The sequence below is a fragment of the Octodon degus genome, unplaced genomic scaffold, assembly GCF_000260255.1.
Source record: "Octodon degus isolate 3935 unplaced genomic scaffold, OctDeg1.0 scaffold00014, whole genome shotgun sequence".
NCBI classification, from domain to species: domain Eukaryota; kingdom Metazoa; phylum Chordata; class Mammalia; order Rodentia; family Octodontidae; genus Octodon; species Octodon degus.
This window is the reverse complement of record NW_004524590.1, coordinates 2,532,952-2,551,515: the sequence shown is the minus strand read 5'-3', so window position 1 is coordinate 2,551,515 and position 18,564 is coordinate 2,532,952. Positions and strand designations below refer to the sequence as shown.

Sequence of the window (18,564 nt, the reverse complement as noted above, 5' to 3'; positions counted from 1 at the left end):
TAAATGACCAGCACTTCTAACAGTTTGAGGATAGGATATCGCACCAAGTCCTAGTGTGTTGTGGACATGCATAATGACCGTCACAGTTACTGGTGGCTAGGTGTCACTTGTGGGACTGAGCTACAGCTATCTCTTTGAAATCCACCCTGTAGACTCAGGTGGAATCATGACCCGTAGGGTGGAAGAGGAGTCCATTTGTAGGGTGTGCTGATGGAAATATCTTGCTGCTGAACACAAAAGAATAACTGAAAGATTACTTTGTGTGTGTGTGTGTGTGTGTGTGTGTGTGTGTGTACATGCAGACCTTTATTTGTAACTTATTTTGTATTAAAACTTTCCCAACACTTCTACTCTTGGTGTTTTGATACAGACTGAAGAAATAGAAAAGACAAACTACTTTGGAGGACATAAAGCACTTATAATGTCCATTATTATATTATTTTTTAAAAAACCCACTAGAAAGAAAATCCTTGAGTGCAACAGCAATAATTTTAATTTGCTGTGTATTTCCCACGCTGTTAGGATGAGGACTGTCGCTAGGTGCAGGCGTTGGGTGTCAGGGGAGGTCTTATTCCCTGACCACATAAAAATGAAGGTCTTCAGTGTCTCCGACTAACTATTGGCTCTTGATAAAGCTTTTGAGGTCTTCAAGAAAAGTAAGGTACTCTTGCTGTTCCAGGGCTATGCTGAGCTCCACCAGCTCATCTGCGAAGGTGTTGTCCACCCCTCGGTCGGCCAGGAAATCCTTTGGGTGGTCATACAAGGCCCAGTCCAGGGAATCTGTGTTAAGCATGTAATTAGTGTCCTTCCATTCAGAGTCGCCTGTGGCCTGAAAGCTAACTTCCTTGACAAAGGAAATGTCACTTTCAGCCTCCTCTTCTCCAATCTCGTCCTCTGAGTAGTGACAGTCCAGTACAAGAGCCTTCTTGCTGTCACTCTGGGTAACTTCTACCACAAAACTGGGAGTTGATGTGAGTTCAGGCTCTTGTTCTTCGCTCTTTTGCCCCTCTGAGGACTGTTCCTCAACATCTAAAGTTGGCAGGATGCTATTGTTAATGTTGAAAGTGACAGCGATCTTTTCCCCAGCAACTTTCCACGCTAATTTAGCTTCTGTCCCATCCACTTCCAGCTCCCAGCCCCCAGACATCTTGGGAAGGGACTTATGCTTCTGAATTTTTTTTTTCCTCTTTAATTTCATCAGTAAGAAATTCAACAAAAGCTTTGTCTTCTTCGGTGTGCAGCGCTCCGAGGGCGCAGCCGCAGGCGCATGGCCCGGTAGGCTGCAGGAGGCCAGGTGGGCGCGGCGACCCTGCGCTCACGGACAGCAGCCCGAAGAGGGGCGGGGTTGGCGGGGCGACGCGGAGGACCACGGCGCCCAGGGCGCGCGCGGGGCAGGCTGCGCAACAGTGGGAACACCGCAAAGGTGGGTACCGCAGAGACGCCCACGTGCGAGAGCAAAGAACAGCCAGGACCTAGTGAAAGATTACTGTCGTATACCTCTTATTTTCCTGTGTTTAATTGTTTGCCCTGTTTGGTGGGTTCTTTCCATTCTCATTCATGAGACTGTGAACAGTTTGGGGTGCTGTGATTTGAATGTGCGCCCCAATAGTTCATGTGTTGGAAACATAATCTCCAATTTAATATTGATGTTATTTGGAAGATGTTATTGAGGAGGCAATATTTAGTGAGGTCATGGGGCGGGCGGCTCCTGTGGCCACATTAGTGAGGTCATGGGGCGGGCGGCTCCTGTGGCCACATTAGTGCTTCTGTGAGAGCAAGAGAGACAGAGTGCCCTGAAGCTGCCGACCCGACCTCTTGCCACGGGAGGCCTTGCCGTGTTGTGGCACGGCACCCAGACGCTGCCCAGAGGCCCTCGGGCTTCCCAGCCTCCAGCTCCCTGAGCTAAATCTTCTTTTTTTTCCTTATAAATCACCCAGTCTGTGGCATTCCATTACAGCAATGGAAAACAGATGGTACCAGAGGCAGGGAGCTCAGAAGAGCTCTCACCCACAGGGCAGGGTGTGCCCAACTCCCCAGACAAGCCGGGGGTGGCTGGGACCTCGGCTGACCCAGAAGCTCGGACAGAGATGTTGACCACAGCTGGGAGCCTTGAGATGCCGAAGCCAGTGGCCAGGCCTAATTTGGAGTGAAAGCGCATAGCGATGTCACTGCCGTGAAGTCCCTGACGCGCTGATCACTTCCTCCTGCTGCTTGGGCTAGAGCTTTTCTCCTTCCAGGGAGAGGAGGCCCACTGAGGGGGCACAAGTCTCCTCTGTGCAAGGACCCAGCACCCCGTTCTTTGAAGGCAGAGCCCCTGCTGCACCGCAGCCTGAGATGACCAGGACCAGAGAGGTGGCCTGGCACCTGGCAGAGACAGGACGCGCCCTGTTGAGGTTCGGAGTCCCTGCTGGCATCCAGGCCCATAGGACGAGCTCGGTGGCCTCAAAAAAGACACAGGCATTAGGCAAGGGTGGGGAAGGCCTGGCTTAGGCATTAACCTTTGTGCCCAGCGGCACCTGTGGGCCCTGGGACTTTGCCCATGCTCAACCATCCGATTCTACAGGCCCTGTCTCCTGGAGTGCTCCCACCACTAGGAATGCAGAGACCTGGAAGAAGGGGGGCCACGGACCTCGCTCCCCATGCCTCACCGCTGGGTCCCGTGAGGCCTGTATATAGCCATGCGCCCTCAGTCAGTGTGAAGCCTCGGCCCAGGCTCCTTCTTGGGGACTCAGTCCTCCCACCACTGGCCAAGTGCTCCTTGAGGACATATCGATCCTAAACCAGTCACTCTGGGGTGGTGGGAGAGACTCGAGGAGAACGGAGCTCACCTCTTGGTGCTGCGCCCATCCTGCACCCTCCCGAGGCCCCCTCCCTTCTCCCTGGGACCACGCTGGGCTGAATTTTTCCCATCTATTGCCACTTGCTTCCTCTATGCCAAAGAAAAGTCCTGAGCCTGAAGTACCCAGAGATTCAGGTTGTTTTTCTGGGGAGTTTAATTTTTAAGCTTCAGCCTGCTTAGCGAAAGAAGCCACGAATGGTGGCTCATGGCAGTGGACCACAGTGCTGGCGGCACTTTCCGTTTGGTCATTGCTGGGGCCTAGGAGAAGCCTGAGTTAGCTTGTCTCTGGCATGATCTGGCCAGCATACTGGGTTCTCTTATTAATCATTTGCCCAACAACTCTGTTGGTTATCTACGGTCTATACTATCCTCTAGCAAGAACCTTTTTATCTCTCCCTCTCTTGTATCTGTGCCTTTTATTCTTTTTGTGGTCAAAGGAACGTCTATTTTAAGAGGCATCAAAGGGTTCTGAGTGGGAGGGAAGTCTCTCCTTCCTGTCCCCTCTATCCCTTCCCTTCTCTGGCCATAAACACCCTGACTTGTCATGTGAGCTCCTGGCATCCACACTCAGATGGCCTCCGATGTGTGTTCTCTCCTCCCCACTGTTGGCTAACAAAGCCTAGAGGGAGAAAGTAGCCACCTGCGTGGAGCCTGCTGTGGCTTGGAAGCACGTCATAAGCTCGGCTGCCAAGTCGTGGTGCTGCTGGGAGGGGGCGGGGCCCCATAGAAAGAAGCTAGGTCTTTGGAGATGTGCTTGGGAAGGTGCTGTTGGGCCTCCAGGCCTTTGCTCTTCTTTCTCTTTGCTTTCTGGAAACCATGAGCTTACATCATGACATGAGGTCGCACCACTGGCCCCAAAGTAGCCACGGACGGAGACCCCTAGATTGTGAGCCAAAAGAACCTTTCCTCCTCGTGAGCGCTTTGTCTCAGGCATCTTGTCATTGCAACTAAAAGCTGCCATAACACTACAGATTGTGTGTAAGGAATTTTGCAGAGTTTGAGGGGGATGGTTTGCCGGTGCTCCAACCAACCATGTCTGGGATCTCAGTTGAAAAAGCTCCGGGATCTAGGGATGGGGTCAAGGGGGTGTTTCTCCCACGATGTCGGGATCCAGTGCTGGGTAGCTTGGGAGGTACCCTCAGAAGTGACTGTGGATCAGAATCCCACAGGTGGCATGAGTGTCCCCACAACAAGGGGGTGTCAGGCGTCCAAAAGCAACATGGCAGTGATCCTGGCAGAAGCTGCACAGCCTTTGTGGCCTTGTTTGGAAATCCCAGAGAATCTCTGCGGTTGCAGTGACAACAGTCCTCCCCAGTTTCACAGACAAGGGATGGGCCACACCTCTCACTGGGAAGAAGTGACAAGGAGTCCGTGGCTGCGTGCTCAGGCCACCAGAGGTGCAGTGTGGTCACACCACCATGCACATCGCTCATGTTGCATTTCACTCAATAATATGTCTTGGTGGGTTTGCGATACATATTTCCACAGAGCACACACAAGGCTTCCTTATTCTTTTTGTAGCTGCAGCGTAACCCCATGAGGGTGGCCGTGTGTGGTTGGCCAATCATGGCTTGCATTGTTTCCAGGGCTTGCTATTGAATATTGCTGCAGTGCGTGTCCTTGACAGTGTCCTTTGTCACATCTGCAGGCATTTTTATGTTTTGGAGTATTCCTGAGTTTGGCGAATGTTGGCAAACTGTTCTCCACTGAGGCTGTATCAGTAATCCGAGTAACTGTGTGAGCAATTTGAGCGACTGCTTTCCAAAACACAATTCTTAATTTTGTTTCCAAAACTACTGAAGGAACTTCTTTTGGAGGGTGGGGTGCTGGGAATGGAACTTAAGGTCACACACTCGCCAGGCAGACGCTGTGCCACCACGCTAAGTCCCTGGCCTGCAAGAAACCTTTGATTACTTCCAATCCGGTAGCATTGTATTTTGTTGTAGTTAACTTACATATCTCTATTGTACTTTATTTTTTATCTTCATTTTATTAAACTACATGTGACAAAATTTGCCATCATAACCTTTCGCAAGGATACAGTTCTGTGACGTTAAATATGTTCACATGTTGTGAGGCCAATCTCTGAGCTTCTTTTTTTCTTACAAAGCTAAAATTTTGTGACTGTTAGTCCTGGTGTGTCAACTTGATTAGATTAAGAGATCCCCTACAGGTTAGTGAAGCACACTTTCCTAATGTGTCTGGGTGGGCCTTGGATGCGTGGCCTGGGGTACCACAGCCGGACCTCCCTTTTCTAGGGGGTACCAATCCCCTGCCCTGCTTCCCAGCTGCCGTGAGCTGAATGTCTTCACAGTGCCACACTCTTCCTCCATGATGGTCTCCCTTGGAAACACCAACCACGATGGAGCCCCTTGAAGCCATGAGCTGACTCATCTCCTTCAAGTCATGGGAGGTGGATATTGTGTCCTCGTGGTGAGAAAGCTACTGAAACAAACTCTAACCCCAAACTTGGTGTGCACGCAAAATTCATTCTAGAAACATGCCTGTAATTCAAAGCACTTGACTAATCAAAGCAAATTTCCACATAAGAAATAATGGAAAAAAAAAAAAAAGAAATAATGGAAACTTAAACAGTTTGTTCCACAACCCAAAAATGTCCTTATAAAAAGGATCACAATACTGTAATATAAGACATTTGTAGTAAAGGAAAATAAGTAAATCTGCATTTGCTTGGAGAACCTTCACGACGTGTGAGGGTGACAAGGGACTGGAGGGTTACTGTGCAGGACTATTGCTGACAGAGTCACTGCCGTCTACTCAGTGAAGTCTTTCCCTTTTTGTGCAGTTGTAGTAAGGAGTCTATCCAGTGACACTTGCTTTGGCCTTCTTTAGAGAATTTCACAGAGATGTGGCACTACATGGCTCTGCCTAAGAAATAATGACTGCTCACACAGCTCCAACCTTTCTCGGGTGATTTTTCTATAAGATTTTGCACCGTCTCCCGCATTTTACACATCTCCCTTGTCTCAGGTACCCTTCTTTTGTTTCTGGGACAAAATGCCCAGTACCCAAAGTGAAGGAAGGAAAGATTTAGTTAGCTCCCAGTTAAGAGGTTTCAGTCCACACTCGGCTGGCTCCAAGACAGAGCGGCACATGGCACAGAACAGCCATTCACGGTGGCGGCAAAGAGCAGAGAGCAAATGGGAGGAATAGCAGCAACAGTGGTAGCAGAGAGCAAGTTTTCCTCCCTTATCTGTCTCCCTTATGCTACATTCAGACTGTCTGCCTCAGGCCAGGGGTTAACACTCATTCCTATAATCCCAGCAGCACTCACACCCATAATCCAGCATGGGATCATGAATTAATCACCAAGTCTAGAAGTCCACCCCATGACCGCATGAGGCTTTGGGGCACAGCTAGGCACAAACCATAACTTTCCTAATTTCAGTTGAATTGAGGGATTCTGCCACCTTTTCGTCCTTCTCTCCTCTCTAGCCTCTTGTTGCTGGGAGACAACCATCTGCAATCTCACCATAAGGCAAGAGGGCAGGAGGGGGTCAGAGGCTCACCTGTGACCATGTGACATTCAGCTTCACACACTACTCATATTGCAAGACATCACTCATTTATTTTATTTTACTTATTTTTTGGTGGAACTGGGGATTGAACTCAGGCCCTTGAGCTTGCCAGGGAAGCACTTATTCTACGGAGCCATCTCCCTGGCCCGCATCACTCATTTATGAAGTTAAAATGTATTAGATCTGGCATGGTGGCACATGCCTGTCATCCCAGCACTGGGGAGGCTGAAAAACCAGGCGGATCACTATGAGTTTGAGCTGCAGAGTGAGACCCTAGACCAAATACATTTTTTAAAAAATGTATTAGAAGTATTTGCTTGTCTTGCACAGCACTCAGGACAAGTCACACACACTCCAAAGTTTCACTGTAGCTCCTATTTCCCTCCCCCTCCTCCCACCCCTAGCAACTGCTGTTCTACTTTCTGTCTATATAAATTTGGCCAATCTAGGTATCACTTGCCCTTGAAACTGCACCCCATGCCACAAGGGCGGCCACATACGTGTGTCCCAGCAGACAGTCAGGCCAGGACCCCACCCAGTGGCCAGCATCAGCTGCCTATGTGTGAGAAAGCCTTCAGGGAATCCAGGCTCACTACAAGACGTCCCACTGAGGCTCCACACGGTGAGACAAGACAGACGCAACTGTGCCGGCCTGAGTTTCCAAGCCACACAACCCTTGAGATGTAAATAGTGGTCATTAATATTTGAAACCTGTCAATTTGGGGACAGGGACAGGGAGATAGCTCAGCAGTCTAAGCACCTGCCTGACAAGCACGAAGGCCGGGGTTCGATCCCTAGTACCACGTGCTGTGCTGGCCCCACACCAAGCTGGCCACCAAAACCAAGTGTGGTGGCACACACCTGTGGTCCCAGCACTGGGGAAGTTGAGAGAGGAGGATAACTGAGTCTGAGCTACATAGTGAGACCTTGTACTAAATAAGTAAATAAATATTTAAAATAAATAAATAAATAAAGGAACAAATTTTTACATAGTAGTAAATAAATAATATATACTTTGTTTTTATCTTTATGCCACTAAAACTAGTAGTTTTCAAAAAATAATTTTATTGAGAAACAGCAATGAGACAGTTTCAAAACCGATTACTAGCACAGTTTCAATAATTAATACATTCCATATTGTTGTCTTAGTGGTCATTCACTGTACAAGATGCAGACATGATATCCCATTCACAAACACTATTAGAATAAATCTCTCTATTCATTGAATTAAGAGAATGCAGCTGTATATCTATCCTAACTTTTGAATACACAGATACAAAATGGTTGTTCATTTGTATTCCCCTTTTTTGTTTAGTTTTGAGTATTCCATTGTCATTTAAATATTGTAGGTGTGTGAATTCAGCAAAATATTCCAATATAGTCCAGTAGTCCATAATAGTAGTGGGTTTTCCTTAGGACTGGCAACGTCAGAAGTTGTTGACTTGAGCCTTTTACAGCTCAGCATATTAATATGGCTTTACTTTTTATGCTTCATTTTTATGCTTTTCTACTGGATGGTTAAGACCAAGATAACGCAAGACCTATATAACAAGAAATGTAACTTTTGTATCTGATAAAGTCAGTGAAATCCCCTCAGGATTTAACCTGAAACCCTGTACCGCAGATTGTAGATCCTTTGTCAGTGTCAGCCATGTGGATGAGTCACGGCCACTGCTTGACCAATTTGCTCTCTGTGAAAGCCTGAGAGAATGTTTTCTCTCCATAAAAGTTCAGAAGGTTTTGTTTTTGGTTTTGGTTTTTGTTGTTGTTGTTGTTGTTTGTTTGTTTTGTTTTTACTGGCTCAGGATGCCTTCAGGGCAGGTCTGGTAAGGCTTCAGGATCTGGGGATCAAACCACAGCATCCTGAGCATGACTGTTTTGTGTAAGCAGTCACTTAAACAGCTGGGCTAACTGGCAGGCCCCAGGGAGTCTTTTTTTTTTTTTTTTTTTTACAGCTTATAGTTTTTGTCACATCAAAAAGGTCTTTCCCATTCAGAGGTTGTAAAAGTTTTCTCTCAGTTTCTCTATGGTTTTATTTTTCAGGTTTAAATTTCGGATCTACTTCCATTCTACTTTAGTGTATCCCACAGGGAGTTTAGCTTCACTTTTCTCAGAAGGCTGCCTAGTTGTAACAGTTATTTTTAGGTGTAGTCTACCTTCTCTCCACTGTTACAAAAGGCCATTGTTGCATTAGACAAAAATTGTCATAACTGTATTGGGCCGACTTCTAGAGTTTCCTTTAAACTGGATGCCTCACCTAGGGGAGACTGCACACTACTTTAATGATACTGTGGGTTTATCTTTCTTTCTTTTTTTTTTTTTTTTTTTTTTTTTGGTGGAACTGGGGATTGAACTCAGGCCCTTGCGCTTGCCAGGGAAGCCCTAAAGCGCTTATTCAACTGAGACATCTCCCCAGCCCCCATACTGTGGGTTTACGATGCATTTAAATAGCTGAGAAGACTACACCCACAGCTAATTATCTTTTGCAGAGCTTTTCTTCTCTGTTTTAGTTTTTTTGTTTGTTTGTTTTTGTTTTTGTGGTACTGGGGATCAAACCCAGGGATACCATTTGTCCCATCCTCCAATCTTCTCTATTTTTTATTTTTAGGCAGGATCTCACTCAGTTGCCTCAAACTTGGGCCGGCCAGATAGCTTAGCGGATTAAAACGTCTGCTTAGGCAGACATAGGAACCGGAGTTCCAACCTGGGCTGCCCTGCTGGCCCCAGCCCCCGTGTGCGCTGAGACTGGGCGTGGTGGCAAGCGCCTGTAATCCCAGGGCTTGGTAGGCTGAAAACAGAAAAATCACTATGAATCCAACCTACATAGTGAGACCCTGTGTACCCTGTACTAAATGCATTTAAAAAAACAAAATATAGATATATAAATAAATAACCCCTAACTTGTGATCCTCTTGTCTCAGAAAGAGCTGGAGTCACAGGCGCGCACCACCATGCTTGATTTCCAGAGTTCTACTACCCATTTGCCTAATTTTCCTTGTGCACCGTAGAACTGTCTTGTCCATTTCTCAAAATGATGTCTACTTCCGGCTGTGCATGTGTGCTAAGGGCTAAACCCTGGGTCTCACACAGGCTGGGCACGCGCTCCCCTGCTGGCCTCTGCCCCCGTCCCCTTCTGGCTTCTGGTACTGCGACTGAATTATGCATCACTTAAAGACTTCCTTTGATTGCATGTAATAGACCTAGATCCGCAGCGGCTTCTCCGGAGAGGAAGTGAGCCTTCCTCTGCTAGGCTAAGCGGGGAAGTCGTCGGGGTCCGGGCTCTGCTGCCTGGGCAGGGGGTCCCTCGCTCGCAGCCTCAGGGGGGCTCGGAGCCTGCGCGCCTCGCGTCTTCGCTCCAAGCTCGATGCGGAGAAGTGCAGAGAAACAGACAGATGTCGCTGGAACTGCGTTCGGGGACAGAATCCCTCCGGGAAGCTCCGCCCAGCCGGCCCGAGCCAGGATCCCGGGCTCTCGCTAGCTACAGACTACGGGGGTCTGGGCAGAGACTCGACCCGCCACTCTGTCGCCCCGGGGGGCGCAGCTAGGACCTGTGAGCGAGGAGCAGGAGGAGGAAGCCGAGGCGGGAGCCGGGGGCCGGGAGCGCCTTGCGGAGGCCGCGGTGCCCTTCCGCGGCTTAGCTTCTGTGCGCTTGCAGGCATCCTAACGTGTTTCTCTTGCATCTTGCACACCCGGAAGCTTATGCCTGTTTGAGCTCTTATCACTATTGCAGAAGGAGTCATGTTTCCATTGTAGCTTCTTTTTTGATATTTGCATATATGAGGTGTGATCAAAAGGTATGGTGAATGTGTGGACCTTTTTTTTTTTTAATTATAGTAAAAGATGCAATGCCACTAACCCCTCTCAAAATAGTTTCCCAGCGTGTACTAATTGATGTCATTGTTCTTGGCAGTTGTCTCTTACTGTACCAAGTTTTCTTAAAATTTAAATTGTACCCTTCAATCTCTCCTTGCATGTAGGTTACTGGTTCTGTGTACTAATTTGGACACGGTTTTTCCACGTATTTCCCCAGGTATTCAGGGGGCGGTATTCCAGGACCCTCCCCTGATACTCAGCTTCCTCACAGAAGGTGGCGTAATATTTGCACATTTGTGTTGGCTTTTGTACAGAGTGAAGGACAGAGCCCCGGTTCCCACCTTCAGCAGGCGGACATCCAGGTTTCCCGACGCCGTGTTGGAGACTCTGTCTTTTCTCCAACTTTCCTTTTGGCGTTTCCGCCGGATGACTGCAGACACGCGAGTTCATGCCTGGAGGTTGTATTCTGTTGTGTCTGTCAATGTGCCTGTTTTTAAGGAGACAGCATGCTGCTTTGTCCTAGCGGCTCAGTGCGTTTGGAAAGTGACATCACGGATCCCACACCGTTGTCCCTTTAGCTCAGGATTTCACGTTGTCCCGCACCGTTGTCCCTTTAGCTCAGGATTTCTTTGGCTGCTTGAGATCGTTTGTGCTTCTGTAGGAATTTTTTAAGTTCAGTCATGAATTAGTTTACTCTGCGTGGAGTGCAGCCGAGGCAATGGGCTCTGCGAGAGCAAAATGGACGTGGTGTCAGCGCTCGGGCCCTCCCGCCCGCAAGGCAAGGTCTCAGAGTGACCAGGCCAGGACTGAAGGAAAGGCCTTCCCACGCGCACAGCAGCCCGACGAGGAGCCAGCACCAGGACACAGGCTTCCTCGGCCACGCGCGTGGGCAGCTCGCAGCTGCTGGAAGTTGGCAAGGACGGTGAGCACCGGAGAAGCGGGCGGAGGCCTGCGGAGCGCCGCCGTGGGCGCTCGGACCAGCGCGGCGGCGCTGACCTCTCCACACGTTTTTCTACGCCTCTGGGAAGTTTTTCTAACAGTATTGCATAAGGTCTTAAATTTTCATCTTTCAAAAATGTAACTCCATTATACACACTATTTATTTTAAGATACACTGGGAAATTAACATATTTTAATACAATTATTTCATTCCCTATATTTAAAAAATCTGTCTTCTTGATTAAATTATTTACATAACAAGTTTATGAATTTCATCCTTGGTGATGAAAATTAATGTCACTTTTTTCATAAAAAGAAACTAGATAGGGCTGGGGAGATTGCTCAGTGGTCTAAGCACCGGCCTGGCAAGCTCCAGGACCTGGGTTCGGTTCCTGGTACAGCATGCCGTGCTGCCCCAGAACCCCAGCCGCACTGTGCCTGCCCGGGAAACCGGAGGGGTGGTGCGCGCCTGTGATCCCGGAGCACGGGAGGCTGAAAACAGGAGGATCACTACGACGCCAAGCTGCCGCAGCAAGACCCTGTGCCAAATAAATAAATAAATATTTTAAAAAATTAAAATAAACTAGATAGTTTATAAAATGAGATAACTTCTTGGATGTCGCAAGCAGACCCACAGCTGACTATTTTCTGTAAGTGAAAAATACATAATTTAGAAAATTGATGATGAGAACTTAGAATATATCCCCACTTCGCATCGAGTCCCCATGCCCATATTAACAAATACATATCTTCTTTAAAAAGTAGATTAGAAACCACTAGGAAGAATGTATGCAGTGTGTTAATTATTGAAACTGTCCTACCAATTTGATTTGAAACTGTCTCATTGCTATTTGTTTATCAATAAAATTATGGGGGGAAAAAGTAGATTAGATAAATATCTCTATATTAATAAATACCACAATCTTATTCTTAAATGTTGTTTAATGCCCAGTCTGACTGTATTGCACATTATTTTAAGATATTATGTTGTTGAAAATGGAGGCTAAAGTCCAATTTTTCATAATTATGAATTAACCTTTCAACCAATGTTTTCATATCCCATATTAATCTTCAATCAATACAAACTTATGGTTGATATGAGGTTTGCCATCTGCGTGATCTTAGGCAAATTTTACGTCTCGAGGTCCTCATCTGCAGAATAGATGTGGTCACTGTGTACGACACGCTGCGCTTGTTGCTAAGCATAATATTGTGGTAGTTAGCTTCTGTTAGGGCAACAAAATACTCCAGATCACCCTATAAGAAGTTTGTTTTGGCTCACAGCTTTAAGGTTTCTTTCGGGCTGCTCCCTGATTCCCACACTTTTGGGCCTGTGGCAGGACTGCACATGGTGGTGGGGAGCACACAGCTAGCACACGGAGAAGAAAGCGGCTCACCTCACGGAAGCCAGGAAGCAAAGCAGAGAGAGGAAGAGCCTGAGGCCCCTCAATGCCCTCTGACCAAGCTCCTACCACAGGGCCCTGCCTCCTCAAGGGTCTACTACCTCCCAGCGGGGCCCAGCTGGGAGAAAGCCTTTAACACCTAGACCAGCTCTGGCTCCCAGTACAAAAGATACATGAACAGCCTCGTGTGGCCCCTGGGTCTTTGCAAGGGCTTCGCTCACAAAGCTAGATGACCACCATGACAGTGAGTCACCATCCCATTTCCTAGGATTCTGTCCTAGTATAGAAGGTATAGAAAAAGTGGGAACACCCAGTCTACCCCAGATGCTCCCCAAGTGCAGGAGTTCACCTGAGCCTAGTGGTGCATGGTGAGTGGATGTTAGCGGAAGGTCAGCTCCAGCCTAAGTGGAAACCCGGATGTCTCGCTTTCTTCATCGACCATTACACTTCTACAAGTCCTCGCAACACTAAGGAGCACGAGGGCACTACTGGGAGGATTTCCAGGAAAGAGAGACCTAAGGTGTTAGAAAGAGTGGACCAGTCAGACCCATCCGAGAGTAGCCAGGACTAAGACCAGTGCTCCTGTCTTCTAATTCTACCCAGGGAATTCCACCCAAAGCACACAGGAAGTCCTGGTGGTCGCCCTTAAAGAATCCACATCTAAGATCACAGCAGATCCTCTAAGGAGCAGCGCATCTGAAGACTTTCCAACTTAAGGAAAGAGCCTTGCTGTGGTATGAGTGTTACGCTTTCCTACATCAGATTGAAACTTGGCCCCAAACTTGTACGTATCTGGTACTTGGAGGTGGGAGTCTTGGGAGGAGATTACGTCGTTGGGGCCTGGGGGCTCTGCCTTTACAAGAAAGGCCATTAATGGAATAATGAATTAATGGGGCATTGAGGGAATACTTTAGCTATCAGGACCGTGGGTCTGTCACAAAGCCACTCTGGCCACCCCTTGTGAGTCCCCAGGCCACAGGGTGCCCTGTGCTGCCAGGGACTCTGCAGAAAGAATCCTCTAGCAATAAGGTGCTCACTGCATAAGGTGCCTCAACCTGACTTTCAAAACTTTAAGAAATTAATTTCTCTATAAGTTATCTGTTCATAGGTACTCTGTTAAAGCCACAGGAAGTGGACCAGCCAGGCCTTTGTCTTTTTTTTACTTTTATTGCTGTTGCTTCTTGTTTCTCTTTGATATAAAAAGGAGGAAGTTCAAGAGCAGCAGTAAAGAGGGAGAAGAGAAAAAACCAAAGAGAACAAGACCTGACTTTTCCTTGGCCCAATTGCAGCCAGGGTGGGCAAAAGAGGTGCCAGCGGCTCAGCACTGCCTAGAGCCGCCACCTCGGCCTCCCATCTGTCTCCTGTCTAGTTCTTGCTGGGAATGAAATGCTGCCCTGGCAATGGGTGTGTTAGGATGGAATTCGACCTTCACCCTGAGCTACATCCCAGCCCTACTTATTTATTTTAAGATGGGAGCTCCCTAAGTCACTGAGTTGTCTAGGTTGGGCTCGAACTTGCGGTCTTCCAGCCTCGGCCTCTCAGAGGCTGAGCCACCATGGATGTGCCCCCATGCCGGGCTTCTGTTGTTTCCACTGTAGAGCCAAGAAAGTAGTTCTATGAGATTAGCCACGAACATTTGATAGGTGTTTTCAGGTGATCAGCACAGCAGAGAAACAGGCAGAAGGAAAAAGGGATAGGGCTTTATTTTCTTTGAGGACACAGGAGGGAATGTGGGGAAGGCTGAAGAAGTCTCTCTCAACAAGACAAAGGGAGGCTGAGGCTTTTATGGGCCTTTTACCATGGGAGGGGTTTGAAGGGCATGTTTAGATATACCTGAGAAACTGATTGGGGGTCTTCCCTGAGACAGTGGGAAGGGTGAAGTAAATTATGTCCTGGGCTGGGTTGGAGAAGAAGAGGGGAGGTGGTCTTGGGGAAGATGGGCTTTGTTTTAAGGGCAATGGCCATATTAGATGACCACCATAATGATTTTAGCAATTCCTACTAGGGCCAGAACCTATCAACATGAACAGCTAATATTTATGGGCTGCTAATAATATGCTGGGACGCTGCTGAATTCATTCTTACTGTTCTCAAGAAGAGACCCAATTGCCATTTCTGTTCTGCAGATTATTTCCCTGAGACAGAGCAGGAAGAGCTCCAGCTGCACCCGGAACCTTTTGACCACTCAATCCCACACAATCTCGTCCAAAGTGGGCTGTCGAAAGCCCCTTCCATTACCCCACAGGGCACTCTGGGCTTCAGGGAGACAGGCCACCTCCCACATGGGAGAAAAGTTGGGAGCACAGCAGGCCCTTAAAAGGCACTCATTCATTCACTCATTTGTTCACTCACTCACCCATTCATTGAGCACAGCCTCGCGGAGCCAGACTCTGGGTAGGTGCTGGCAATGTGCAGCTGCTTCTCTCACCATCCAGGGTGACCCTGTCAGCCTTCAGCATGGGGAGCCACAGCCCCTCCACCTGCTACTTGCTGACATTGCTGTCTCACATGACTGATGCATAAAATTTTAAATTATGTGCATTATTTTTTCAAATGACTACTAAGTTCTTAGGACAAAAATATGTCAGCTAGGGCCAGCAAGATAACTCAGTGGACTAAGCGCTTGTTTTGACAAGTGCAGGGACCGAGGTTCAATCCCCAGCCCCACATGCTACCCCGGCCCTGCCTCTGGACATGCTGAGCCAGCCACTGAGACCTGGCACGGTGGCACACACCAGTAATCTCAGTGCTGGGGAGGCTGAGACAGGAGGATCACTGCAAGGCTCATCTGCATAGTGAGACCTTGTACCAAATACATTTAAAAAATAATAAATTCTTCAGCTACTTGCACCTCACTTTGTCATAAATGACTGCTGGGCGCATCCTGCGGCCTATGAAGCACAGCAAAAGGAATTTCTGCAGACACTAAAGTACCAGCATAGAAAAAGTGTGAGAAACTGCTCTATGATAAATTTTTATCACTGTATTTGCTACATCAGAGGACAGACAGGTTTGACTAAACAGAAATTGCTTCCAGAGAGTTTAAATTTGTAATCTAACCAAGAAAAACAGTTGAAAATAACATTTATGTAGGGACCAGAATCCCTGACTTCTTCCCCACAAGAAACTTCCCTGTCACAAAGAACCCAAGAACTTTCTTGGAATTCTTATGTATTTCCACATACACAAATTATGCATTTTTGTTTTTAAAATCTGTGGGATGTTAGGAGTTGATCAAAGTAACCATGGGAAGGAAACACATCAACATGCCGGCAAGTGTTTCAGCCAGATGAAGGATTCTGGGATAACTGTCTTTTGTAGAACTTTCTCTATTACCTATGTTATTTATAACGATCAGAGTCAAGCATTTTAATCTGGAAAAATAAAAGTCCATGACTAGGGTAGCTTCAAATCTTTTGTATTAAATGTATGCCCAATTCTATTAATAAGAACTCAGGATCTAGTACTAAAATATCCATCCCCTGTCATCCTCCTTTTGAGAAATGAAACTCCTGGTCATAAAAATAGCCTTTGCTTACAGTTAGGAGAGAATTAAAAAGGAAAAGGAAAAAGAGAAGGAAAACTGCCTGTTAGCAAGTTTAAATCCAGACAGTCTGGGGACCAAAGGATACAGTGAAGTTCAGCTCAGTCCCCACTCTGAAGTCCCAAGCCCTCCACGGGCAAGAAGGGGGTCAGTGGCTTTACCTGAAGCACTGAGTTCAGATGCGGCTTGATTAATTTTAGAAGGCCCTGGCTTTCTGAGTCATCCTGAGGTGGCCTGATTGGAACACGCTGGGCGAGCCCAGTTCACGCTGGCTGTCTTCTCAAGTGTCCCAGCTCCCTGGGGTCCTGCCAGCTCCTGGCATAGGGAGGCCTTGTTCCCGTCAGCAAGTGCCGCCTTACCAACAAGGGGGGGGCCTGGGTCACTGGCTGGACCGAGCAGGACCACCTTAAAACCCTGGGCTCTGTGCGTGGGGACTTCAAAGTCAGCTAGGATGACCGCAGCAAGGCCGCCAGCCCTTTCTGTCGTGCCTCAGGTGTTGGGCTGATCACCCAGGTCTGGGAGCCACCACTGTGGGGACACCGAGTTGAGTGACACGCAGCCCTTGCTGACGAGCAGGAGGAGCTCTTGGTCCTCTGGGAACATGACAGCACACGTGGATCATGTGCCCACAACACCCAGCCTGGGAAGGAACCTTCCCGAACACACAGCTGAGAACAGGATGGTCCCCGAGGAAACAAGAGCGTTGTTAGTCATCCGCAGGCTGACATACCAGGAGTTATCATCTCAGGCGGCTTCAGCAGCGAAGACTCCAACAGCACCTGGTACCTGGGCGGAGGTCAGCGCTTTTCTGCCCAGTGCTGCCAGCTGCCCACTGAGCCTGGTTCTCTGACCCCCTGCCCAGCCACAGCACCTGGTTCAGGGTGCCTGACCCAGTTAGGCCTGTTTCCAACAAGCTCTTCTGGGGATTTTTCCCAACTGGAGCAAGGAGGAAGCCCAGTAGGTACGCAGCGTGTGGAGAGGCCCAGCAGAAGCCTCCTCCGCAGCATGCTCTTCACGGTGTGCGCAGAGAGGGAAGGCAGCCGCCAAAGCCCCGCGGACGCCTGCCCGGCTGAGCCCTCGGTTCCGAGACCCCGCCTGCTACCTAGTTTGGTTGGGGCTCCTTCTATCCCTCGCAACGAGAGAGCGGTAACAAACACCCATGCTGTGTCAGCTCATCCAAAGGCGAGCTTGGGGGCCAGAGCCCTCCCCTCCGCTCCGCAGGCCCACTTCAAACAGCACGCGTGTGTTCATCGGCCAAGCTCGGTTTAGGCCTCCAGGAAGCTCAGGGAAAGGGTGTGAGTGTGGATTTGGAAGGACGAGAGCACAGGGCAGTCTCAAAGTGGGGCTGCGGGCTGAGAGCCTTTATTCTCGGCTAGGCTCGAGAACCCCGGCTCGGCTCTGCAGGCAGCGCCCCGAGGCCCGCACACTGTACTCCCGCTCTTCTTAGCAGCGCGCTGGGGTGCAGGCAGGGCACAGGGCCCCGCGGCTGCACGTCCGGGAAAGATGAGCCGGGGCTCAGCTGTGCCGGCCTACTCGGCTCCCGTTGCAGCCCAGCCTCCGGAGGAAAGCCGAGGGGCTCCACCAAGCTGGAAGCGCGTCCAGCCAACCGGCCCAGGGAGCCCAGGGCGAGCCCTCGCGTCCTGACAGCTCGGCAGCGCCAGCCCCACGGCCGCGCGCGTAGCGCGGTGTCCCTCGGCGTGGTTCCTTTGCCTGGGCTCCTCCTGGCTTTGCCTTTCTCACAGCGTGGGTTGTTCAGGAACATCACAAGTCACAGGCAGACTGTCTCCAAAGAGTCTGACTTCCTGAACTCAAATTTTCTCTTAAAAATATTCAAATACATTAACAGATTTATTAAAATATATTTCCAAGGGCCAGTCAGATAGCTCAGCGGATTAAAGCACCTGCTCAGGCAGGCTCAGGGACCGGAGTTGGATCCCCTGTGTGTGTGTGTGTGTGTGTGTGTGTGTGTGTGTGTGTGTGTGTGTGTGCTGTCCCGCCCCCGGGGTGCACTGAGAGGGAATGAGACTGGGCATGGTGGCTCTTGGGAGGCTGAAAACAGGAGGATCACTAGGAGTCTGATCTGTGTAGTGAGACTCTGTAGATCCTGTACTAAATACATTTTTTAAAAAGGTTGGCATAGTGGTACATGCCTGTAACCCCAGCACTCAGGAAGCTGAGGCAGGAGGATCATTGTGAGTTCGAGACCAGCTGGGTTACAAAGTGGCTCAAGGCCAGCCTGAACTGCGTAGTGAGATCCTGTTGAGAGAGAGAGAGAGAGAGAGAGAGAGAGAGAGAGAGAGAGAGAGAGAGAGAAATTAAAGTACAATTCATTTGTTGCATAGGTCCTGCTTTACCTTAACCATCCAGCAGAAAAGCATAAAAACGAAGTATAAGAAGTAAAGCCATGCTGTTATGTTGAGCTGTAGGGGACTCAGGTCAACAACTTCTGACATTGCCAGTCAAGCGGAAGACCCAATACTATTATGG

At 48.8% G+C, this 18,564-nt stretch overlaps 1 pseudogene; it reads right to left on the bottom strand.

Annotated features, from left to right (window-relative positions):
• Positions 1–616: 616 nt before the first annotated feature.
• Positions 617–18,564, bottom strand: part of LOC101577102 — a 25,693-nt pseudogene continuing 7,745 nt past the window's right edge.